Source organism: Asterias amurensis, chromosome 8 (assembly GCF_032118995.1).
Source record: "Asterias amurensis chromosome 8, ASM3211899v1".
Lineage (NCBI taxonomy): Eukaryota > Metazoa > Echinodermata > Asteroidea > Forcipulatida > Asteriidae > Asterias > Asterias amurensis.
This window is the reverse complement of record NC_092655.1, coordinates 5858927-5870271: the sequence shown is the minus strand read 5'-3', so window position 1 is coordinate 5870271 and position 11345 is coordinate 5858927.

Sequence of the window (11345 nt, the reverse complement as noted above, 5' to 3'; positions counted from 1 at the left end):
AATGATGATTTAAGGCCGCTGGCGAGAAAAGCACAATTTTCCCAGGAAAAGTTTAAGATTCATAACAACAGTTAACGACAACTTGGGGCAGTGGAGCGGAAACCTGGAGGAGGACAGACGGGGGGAGAACAGCCCGTCAGCACGTGCACCTTCGGTGATGTAATGGATATTGATTGCCGAGCGTGAATTCAATCCGTGTATGACCTTTCGTCAATTAGATCTTCTAGTAAAATTTCCCTTTTTTTGCAAAAACTTGTCGAGCTTGTTATTTTGTTCCTTATTCAAACAGAGTATGATGCCGCACGACGTCTTCCATTAGCCCGTATATATGTGTTGGAATGCTCGACCAGGGTGATGGATGAACCACATTAAGCGCTGTCGAGTAATGTTGTTGCTGGTTGGAGGGCAGGGGAGGATATTGGTTTTGTCTGTTTAGATGTTCTTCCAGTTATTAAGGCACTGGATATTGTGCGAAAAGGGTGTTTTTCTTCCATTATTCTCTCGCAACTTTGACGTCCAAATTGAGCTCAAATTTTCACAGGTTTGTTATTCTATGCATATGTTGAGATACACTAAGTGAGAAGACTGGTCTTTGACAATAACCAAAGGTGTCCAGTGCCTTATAAGGCACTGAACACTGTTGGCAATGAACCAAAATAATTGTTTAGCATAAAACTTACTTGGTATAACGAGCAATAGAGAGCTGTTGATAGACAAACAAACCATTGTGAGACAGGCTCTCTTCCTCTGAAGTAAACGTAGTTTTTTTGAGAATGAGGTGATTTCTCACTCAAATATTTAAAGCCTTAAGGCCTGACATTGAGTTAAATTCTACGTCGGTGGCTTTCAAACTGTTATTCATAAAATGGACACATTCAAAATGTGGATCCATGATTGAGGTTGTGCACACTGAGAATGTTCATTTGATATATTTTAGCAACTATCAATGGGAGACTTTGGAACGCTAGGTGGCAGCAGACTTACCAGGTAAATTTCCATTGTTTACGTAGTTCTGAGCATGCGCACATTACCGAGAACCATTCATTTTACTTGGTAAGCCTGCTGCAACCAAGCGTCCCAAAAGTCTTCCATTGACACACCAAAGTGAGGTAAATATGTGACGAATGCCAGAAAACGATCTTAGAAAACGATCTTCGTGGTACTATGGTTTCAAAAACTAAGCCAAATGTTTCCCCCATCTCCCCATGTTCTTACGGTTCCCAACAAAACGTGGCAGACGTTCGTGTTTCATGTTGCTCTCAAAACGATCAACTTGTCACGGGAGCACTAAACATGAGCCTAAGGTATTTTCAAGATGATTTCTCTACATTCTTGCCAACTGCAGCGTGTAGATGATAACTTTTTTAAAGATGAGCAATGTGTGCCTGTTCTCATCTCAGTGGCGTGAATAAACTCGAAAAAACTACACGCTCAGAATTGACTCGAATTCCGGTTAGATCCATCTGACCAGGAAAATGTTGGAAAATATGGTATGATTTGACACATTTTTGGCCAATTCTAACTCAGGCCATCCCGACTCAAAAATTGGTCAGGCTCCAAGGGGGACCCGGATTGGGGGTCAAAGATTACCGGAACATTTTTTAGGATTTAGTTGTTTACAGTTGTTTTGTGTTGTGTAAAGCGGTGCAAGCCTGTGGGTCAGAAATGACCCCATGAAGGGTCCAGGGAGCCAGACCCATTATGGGTCTGTATGACCCGGTCAACACGGTCAGTAAAAATGACACCACTGACCCCGAGGTCCTGGTCAATCCACACACAGGAAATGAAACCCCTTTTTGAGTCAGCAGCTGGAGTTTGCTATCCACGCTCTGATGACTGTCATTTTGGAGATGAATTGCCCACTATATTTATATTGGCCCATTTGCGAGTGTGCATACGTTTCGTGTTATCTTGCAATTAGAAAGATGAAAATGAGAAATTTTGTCTTGTGGTTTGTTTTGGAAATCATTTGCAGCTGGAGTCGGCTGACCTTATCAAATAAATAGACGCAATCTTTAGCTGATTGCGAATTTTCGTTTCCAGATGAAAGACATCCTTTTCGAAACCGCGGATGTGTCTGTATCTCCAGCTTGGGCTCTGCCGGAGTTAAGAGAACACTTTTGTTGCGGGACTGGAGGGGACGGTGCCGGAGCCGGAGCCGGAGCTGAAACCTTAACCGCGGTTTCGAAAATAGCTTAACAAACTCTACACATTAGGATAGGCTGACGAACTAAGGGTATTGAACTCTATTTCAGTATGCCATTTTCATACCAGCGAAGAGTCCTTTAAAGAATCTATGCAGTCATTATGTCCTCAAGAAAAAACAATCTCAGAAAAGCGTCTTCTCAATCGTCTTCGTGACACTACACTGACCGATTACACAAACATCCTATGACGTGTATCACCGTCTTTCACATCAAATCCACACAAATCCTTCCGATCCGTATGTTTAATTATTCCAATCAGGAAAAGTCCAGAAAATAGAAGCCATTTTGAATATTTCATGTGATGGATTCACCGGGAACTACAATTCCTGAACATCGGCAGCCCCCCCCCCCCCATCCCCTCAAACGGGATCAGCTGATTTAATAACAGCACTAGACAGCCCCAGGGTGATCGTGCTCCATGGTGAATCTCAAGTCATCTTATATCACGTACCGTTTCAAATGTCAGTCGATACAATCATCACCATATAGCACACAAACCCAAATACCCCGTAGGTTTGACTCATCTTCCTCGCTCTCAAAAGAAAAATCTTGTCTTTCCATTATTTTGTCATACTACCCCCTGGATTGAGATGCTTACATAATCTCTAATGTTGGACTCCATAAACCACTGGATTTCGATCGGTATCTGAGTGCGTGATACCTAGATAGATGTGGGGAAGGCAATAGCCACAACATCAATTCCGCACATAAGACACACGGCTTAACGCTGACATGGACCCCGGGATTGTTGGCAAGATAACGAGTGCAACATTACGGAGGACTCATAAGCTTCGACTTCTTTGCAATACTGAGACTGGTGCTTATGTTTTCGTATAATCAGGCCTCATTCATTCAATTAAGCAGCCTCCAAATTCATGTTCGCAAAGTGCGTACGAACTATAGACAGAGCAGCTGAGAAAGCAACTTGCCTAGACTGCCACAAGTTTATTATTCACGATCTCGACTCAATTATGAGCCAATTGCTTTACCCGGCAAGGTACTCTGCCTTGAGTATTAAGGCGACATGTGGAATGAATGTCAATGTGTTAAGTGCAATTTCAAAAAGTCAGTTTGAACTTCATGATCAGTTAGCTTTCAGAATGAAAATAGACCATGATGTTTTCACTCACAAATCCTGAAAACGACCTTCAACAAAACACACATTGCGTGAGACACAAATTTATTTAGCAGTTATTATTGAGTCAATATGTGAGCACGGTGAGGCTTTTACTACACAGTCATGACCAAATACACTGATCTACTCGTTACGGAAGGATAATTCTCATAATTAACAAGCTCGAAGGTGCACGTAAATATAGGCGTTCGGGCTGAACACTTATGATTCTCGAGTGGTGTTGTGTTTCAGTCTGAATCTTACCAATTGGATACCATACACAATTAGGTCGCATCTCGCGTGCACTGCAAAGTATTTCAACAAGTGAAATGCATATGTTCATTATATTATCTATGAATAGTACAATGGTTGATGACCTGTTTAAAATGTACAAACAGTCTTTGATGATGAATTTTATACTGTCTCAATATAGCAACAAATGGAACTGAGCGTTGTTTTAGTATGATGGAAAGCGGATATTATTACATCTGCACGAAATTTAAATTTGTGTGCAGAATCATTTCGGACGTCGCTGAGTAAAGCCAGAATTTTGTTAAGCATCATTTTCTTTCTTGACATTGTCACATTCATCGTGTGTGGTTGTCTGCTTTAATGTCTCAATAAGAATTTTGTGAGAGAAATGTTTACTTCCCAACCGGCCTCTATTACACCTCTAATCCTTACACTTATACATCCATCACTAGTTGAATGAAGACAGATTATAAGACAAGAAGCCCTACAGGGATTCACATCTGCATGAGCTTCCTCCGGAGTTCCTTTCTGAAAATTCCCTTAGACCAAGACCCCGTTGCAATCTCTGAGGACTTTCAAAATAGGCTCTCCGGGAAAACAGCCAAGATTGTTCCGTCTTTCTTGACATATCCTTGTAACCTCTGTCAATATTATTCATTTCTTTCCTTCCCCTGACAAAAAAAAAAACACTCAGCCAAATGTGTCTTTCCAATCCAGCAAATCATCAGAATATTAGCGACAGCTGGTTTTCATCGACGATGATGGGCGATGACTTTGGACGAAAGTGCAATCTATTACGATTGGCTCTTAATAATGTTATGGTTCTCGTTTATGGTTGATTGCAATGGGGTTTCTTATTGAGTAGAACGCTCATAGGCTTAGTAATGTACATGAAACTTATAGAGATTCAATAAACTGTGCAAGTTGCGCGAAAATTCATCAAGGAAAAAAAAACACGCCGAAATACAGACCAGACAAACATGCTTTGAGACGAACTTTCTTTATATCAAAAATGTTAATACAAATCGGTGAACGCAACTTTAAAACACCATATTTTGTTACTTCATTGAACAGTGTACAACACAAATTGTGCCTCTGCAAGAAGTCCATGCTTTAAGGCTCCATGTGATGTACAGGTTACATGGTCCAGTGTCCTAACGTTCGCAAATAAATAGTATTAACCATAAGAAACTTTCTGAATATAAAGGTATACATTTCAATTTAAGCACATTTGTAGAGCGTCTTGAGCTGGCAGCAGGTGCCGAGGTAATTGCTAAAACATTACGCAGGACATACCGAAGCTGTGCCACTGACAATCCCCGCAAGATATCAACTGACACCAGGCAATAAACTGCCCTGGCTTATAGGGTCGCGCAGGGCAAGGTACAACGCCGAGTCCACGCACTCATGGGAACCCTTCTCCAGACTCTAAATGAGGCGTCACGTAGCGTCATTTTTTTCCTTAAAGGGATGCTGCAGTGAATTAAAATAAAACAGTTAATTTTGCTGTCATTTAATTCTGATATATGTATTGAACATCAATAAAATGTGTTTTGTTTTTTCCCCGACATATCTCACTTGCGTAATTAGCGAATAAGTCATGCCCCCCCCTTTTTGTGAATTGTTACCGCCCCCTACCATCGACGTCACGTTGGGAATTCAAACATATCGTCGGCAAAAAGAGTCTGGTCCTAACTACACGCGCCCACACAGTACACACGTCTCTATATGCACACAGCCAGGGGGCCCGACGGCTCGGGTTACCGACAGGACGTCACGTTTATGCAAATGAAGGCTCTCTTTTAGGGGCGGGGTGGGTTCCCCTAATCTCTTGAAAACCATTTTTTTTAAATACTTGCGCATTTAATAAAAAATTATTTTAACAATAAACAAATATTTACGGTTTAAAAAGTCATGTTTAATCGTTTAAATTATTTAAAAAACACTGCAGCCACCCTTTAAGAAAAAGAAGAAGAAGGGAGTTTTTAATGTTGGAACGTAATTTAATCAAGTCCCTGTTGACTTATAGGGTCGAAGTTGTTATAGGTTTCTTTACATTAAAGGGAAGGTACCCGTTTGGTAATTGTCAAAGACCAGTCTTCTCACTTGGTGTATCCCATCATGTGCATAAAATAACAAGCCTGTGAAAATTTGGGTTCAATCGGTCATCGAAGTTGCGAGAAAATGATGAAAGAAAAAACACCCTTGTTGGACGAATTCGTGTGCTTTCAGATAGGAATAAAAGACTTCTAGCTAGAAGTCTTTTATTATTTTAGTGAGAAATTACCTCTTTCTCAAAAGCTGCATTACTTCAGAGGGACTCGTTTCCCACAATGTTTTATACTATCAACAGCTCTCCAATGCTCGTTACAAAGTCAGTTTTTAAGTTAATTTTTGTTTTGAGTAATTACCAAACGTGTACCTTCCCTTTAACATACTATTTGCTATCAACGTAATAAGACTCAGACTTTTAAATTCTGCTGTTGCTAGAAATGTCAAATGCCGCCATCTTGGATGTTTGTGCCGCAGCGCTGTAATAGCAACATATTTGCCTACGATTTTAGGGTATTCAAAATTATTCATTGACAGTTATTAATGAGTATCATGTATTGAGTTTCACTTTAACGTGTTGTTATTTTTTTGTACGAGCAGGGGATTTCAATTTGAAATGGGATTTCAATAAATAATAGTGGACGAGACATGTTGCACGGCAGCTGAATCTTTTACCAAAAAAAACACATATTCTTTGACTTATGGGTTATGATAGCGTAAGAATCACGTCAACTGTTATAATAAATAGAATGTCTACTACTATACCCAGAAGATTGTGGGTAAAAGACTTTCAGTGGCTGTTTTTCCGATGTAAATTATATTTGCAGACCAGACCTGAAACACAATTTGTTTGATCTGTGCATTTAGTATAACATACGTTAAACTAATGTTTGTATATATTTGCAGTATATTATAAGGCTATTGCCAGATTTGTTTTTATATCCACTTGTCGGAGTTTGACGATTTCCCTTGACGAGTTTGCAATCTCATTTTTCAAAAATAAAGTAGGATAACAGGATTTTATAACATAAGTTCAGTCACACAACAACCGTATCAACTGGTTTATGTCCGCAACTTCCAGATGTAATGATCTAATTCATTTGAAAATAACTTAACTGCCCCAAGATGTATATGAAATTGTAATTTTGTGAAGAAGTGCAGACATTAATTACAGCGGATGATTACAGATCTGGTCTGAGTTTATCGGATTGCGGCAATGTATCATTATTTTTCAAGAACATCCGAAGACATTGGGTATATATGAATGCCCCACGGACAACAAAATAAATTTTGGTTTTAGCAAAACACATGAGCTAGAGTTGAGTGGAAAAAACAACTTAGGAATCATTTTCTTAATTAGTGTCGATAATGAAAATGTGAGGTAAGAATGTCAGATTCCCTGAAGCCCATAAGGGTGATAATTTAACGCGAAGTCACTGACCGATGAAACGTCGACGATGCTACTTGAAACATATATCAAATCGCATAGATGGGCAACGTCCACAGTCAATATGGGATCGATACGCGGTTTCAAATTTAAGTGGATGTTTTTTTCTTGTTTGCTTTCTACGAGCAAGTAAACTGGTAATAACCACGTACTGGGTAGTCCGAGGGCCTGGCGGAAAGCAACATTTGGTTTACGGATATGTAATCTGAAATCAGGGTAACGCCAAAAGATAGCCTGAACATCAGACGTCACACTTCGAGGCACGTGAATTATGCCAGAGATCGGCTGTTCATCCCACGTGCATAATCACCTTTGACCTCCCATCACGACACGGCTTCCATGGATCGGTTAGAGAATCGCAGTTAGATCCGACGTACATGTCATGTCTTCTTCGTCAATCGCATCATATCTGACGCTTCATGGTTTGCACTCATGGGTGGAACGCAAATGTGATCTTACTTGGGTTAAAACTGCTTGTTTTCTTGAAGGACATATTAATACGCTCATGAACAAATAAGCCAACACTCAAACATCCCGATGCCTCACCAAACAAACACCAACACCCCAACAAACAAACAAACCTAAAACCTAACATCCGAACGCAGTTTCTAATCTAGCCGAGGAAAAAAAAGGACGGCCTATATTCCACATAAGGCTTGCAAAAACATCCGTACCCTGGATTGTGTTCCAGTGCGGCGATCCCCATCACAGTCAAATTGGCTCGCTGATGAAGGAGACATCAACCAACCGCCACCTACTGATGTTTTCCGGCCCAAGTCAGATTGATTACTTAATGAACTTAGTGAAATGATGTGAGGATAACAAATTACTCTTTACCCGGGTGATCAACAGATAAAGAAGACCGCTTAGAATTTATAAAAAAGGCTTATCACGGAGTCTTACCCCCACTTTCTAAGTCGATACCCTACCAATCTGAACGCGATCACGCATACCAGTTGATGAAAATTGAACACAGCGATGTCAAGCAAAGCGAAGCGTTTCCCTTTAACGGTATAGCGACAATCGTATTGCTTTGGTCTGGTTGGGGATATCTTCAACCGATGCCAGCGTCTAAGCGATTCAATTACGGTGTGGTGAACGCACTCTACAGTGTGTCTAGAATGCTTGGCCCGTTTCATCGCCTTTGAGTGGTCTGGCACGTAATAGTTCTACTTAGTATAACTTTAATCTTAGCATAAAGGGGCGGCTGGGTTCTTAGCATCTTGACAAGTATACATGATAGCGGTGACTATGGACCTTTTCGAAACGACGGGTGCAGCTGTGGATTCGGCTTCAGGCTAGCTTGGTCCCGCGGTTGTTTTGACAATATTGCGCGTGCTGTGCGTTGGCACTCAGGTCTTCAGACGCGAGGACGGAGACTGAAGCCGAATCCAAAGCTGAAATCGTTTTTGAAACCACGATTTTGCTTGCGGGCTCCGGCTCTGGAACAGTCCAACTGTTAGAAGCCCTCGTAAAGAAAGCCTGCCCAGGTACTTTCTGAATAACTGACGGTGAGTGCACGTTATCAGTGGGTGCGTTCGTTTAGCTTCCTTGGGTCGACCCCGGTGTGTGGCGGTTTTTTTTTCTAGGACGAACGTGGGTTAATATCTGCACACGCTCGTCCTGGAAAAACCCGTCATACACCGGGGTCGACCCAGGGAAGCTAAACGAACGCACCCAGTATTTGCCATGGTATATCTGCAAATATACCCCACTAGAGACAACCTTTCAGCGGGAACCGCTCTGTACATACATAGCACTCCGTTTCCAAAAGAGGATTTATACACAACTTAAACTGACAGCTGGATGCACTTCCAGACGAAAAAGCTTTTTTTATCCGCCGTTGAAACTTTCACAGGCATGCTTTTATGTTGACAGTCCAACATCGCACACGACCCATTTTAGGATGCGAAATCATGCGCTGTGCTGTCACCTAGACTGAAGACAATGTTAACTTGATATGCAGGTGGGACGGGTGCCCGTCGATCTTTTATTTGTATTTCGAGGTTTGGGTTTCCAGATTTCGTCCTGGCACTACACCGTGTACGTACACTTTGTTTATGCCTGCAGATCATATCGACTTGTTAGACCAAAAGACTGGTCACCATGGTGACATTGCATGGGGAACTCTCAAGCTGGCTATAAAGACACGGGCAGGCTCTTTTGGAGAGGAGGGCAAGGCCAATTTCATTTTTCAAAGGGCTGCACTGGAGTTTTTTCTCAATTCATAATGACGTAATTTCTGAAAGAGTAACCGAGTATGATATAAATGCAAGCCTCGCTGCAGGAAGTAATCGAACATTTTCGGGACCACTTGATCCCACGTACATTGCTTTAAAGGCAGTGGACACTATTGGTAATTACTTAAAATAATTATTGCCATAAAACCTTTCTTGGTGACGAGTAATGGGGAGAGGTTAATGGTATAAAACATTGTGAGAAACGGCTCCCTCTGAAGTGCCATAGTTTTCGAGAAAGAAGTAATTTTCCACGAATTTGATTTCGAGACCTCAGATTTAGAACTTGAGGTCTCGAAATCAACCATCTAAACACACACAACTTCGTGTGACAAGGGTTATTTTTCTTTCATTATTATCTCGCAACTTCGATGACCGATTGAGCTCAAATTTTCACATGTTTGTTGTTTTATGCATATGTTGAGATACACCAACTGTGACGGCTAGTCTTTGACAATTGCCAATAGTGTCCACTGCCTTTAACGCCTGAAAGAAACACACTCGCACACTTTAAGGGTCCCATGTTCAAAAAGTATAAGACTTGCACACAGTCCATTATAAAAGGCCTAGTATGTACTATCCCTTCCTAAAAACAGAACCAACATTTCTATTTGTTCGATTTTGTTTCTCATCCATTAGACCATGGACACTCTGCTTGTCAAGGCTTGCGGACAAAGATCCTGAAAAACAACTATGATATATCACCTACAATCATCAGGCCCGAAAGACAAATCACACAAAGTACATCTGCTCTTTGACTCTTGATTCATAACTCTGCAAGGCAGAATCTTTTTGCTAACTTTACAACTTTCTTTTTTCGACGGAGAGCTGCCTAAATATTTTCTGTCACAGAGAAAAACAGTAGGTCGGTTTATATTACACATGCTGATGATATGAGTTACGTCATTCCAGATAATGTACCTTCTCTTGATTCAAAGACTCCATACCATTGACTCTTTTTCAAAAAGCAACTACATACCAGATACCAGCAACAATGATGTACCTTATATTCATTCAAATACGATAGTCAAACACATTGCAGAAGTTACAATGCAGTCTGAGATATATCTTTTTTACTATTCATTGAAAAATTTCCAAAAACTTACGGTGGATGTTAGGATAATGAGAGCGTTATGCTGGCATCAGTTCAGAGAGAAGAAAACAGTCGTGAAGAACTGATAGCTTTTTAACGACTAGCGAAATGTCACATTATAGGCATATAGCCAAGGCGGACCCTGCTTCTTTATTTACCCTCGCTTGAGGCACACATCGGTCATATCATACGCTAGGGGTGAAACATGTGGCTTACTTGTTGTGAGCTCATGTGTAGCCTGAACATGCCGCCACATTGTGAGCTTTGTGAATTGCGCTAGAAATTAGGTCCATAATCACCTTTGACCTCGCATCATTTCACAAGGAATTCATGGTTACGAAGATTCGCGGTTAAATCTGACGTACACGTGTATACATATAAAGCCAATACCTGTTCTTATCCATGTGGATAAGGACAAGGGGCCAGTCACCTCATGTGTCTGAACATTTTACGGGGAAATCTAAAATGAGCAGTGACATGACTGGTATGAAGTTCATATGCCAATTACCGATTCTGTATAAGAGTTGGTGAGGTTCGTTTGATTGACCTATATTGACTACAGTTCAGCGATCTGAGATTTGATTGAAAAATGAAACATAATACAGCCTATCTGGAGAATGTTGACAGTGGAGGAACATTCTATATGCCTTGTACATTGAATACATAATGCAGTATTGACACTGCCTCATTGTTGTTGCAGTCGCGGGTTAAAGGCACCGGACACCTTTGGTAATTGTCAAAAACCAGTATTCTCACTTTGTGTCTCTCAACATTATGCCTAAAATAACAAACATGTGAACTTTTTGGCTCATTTTGGGGCAATGATGCTAGACAATAATGGAAAAAACATCCTTGTTGCATGAAAGTATTGTGTGTGCTTTTAGATGCACAATAAAAGGCTTCAGGCCTAAAGTGTTAAGAAATTACCTCTTGCTCAAATACG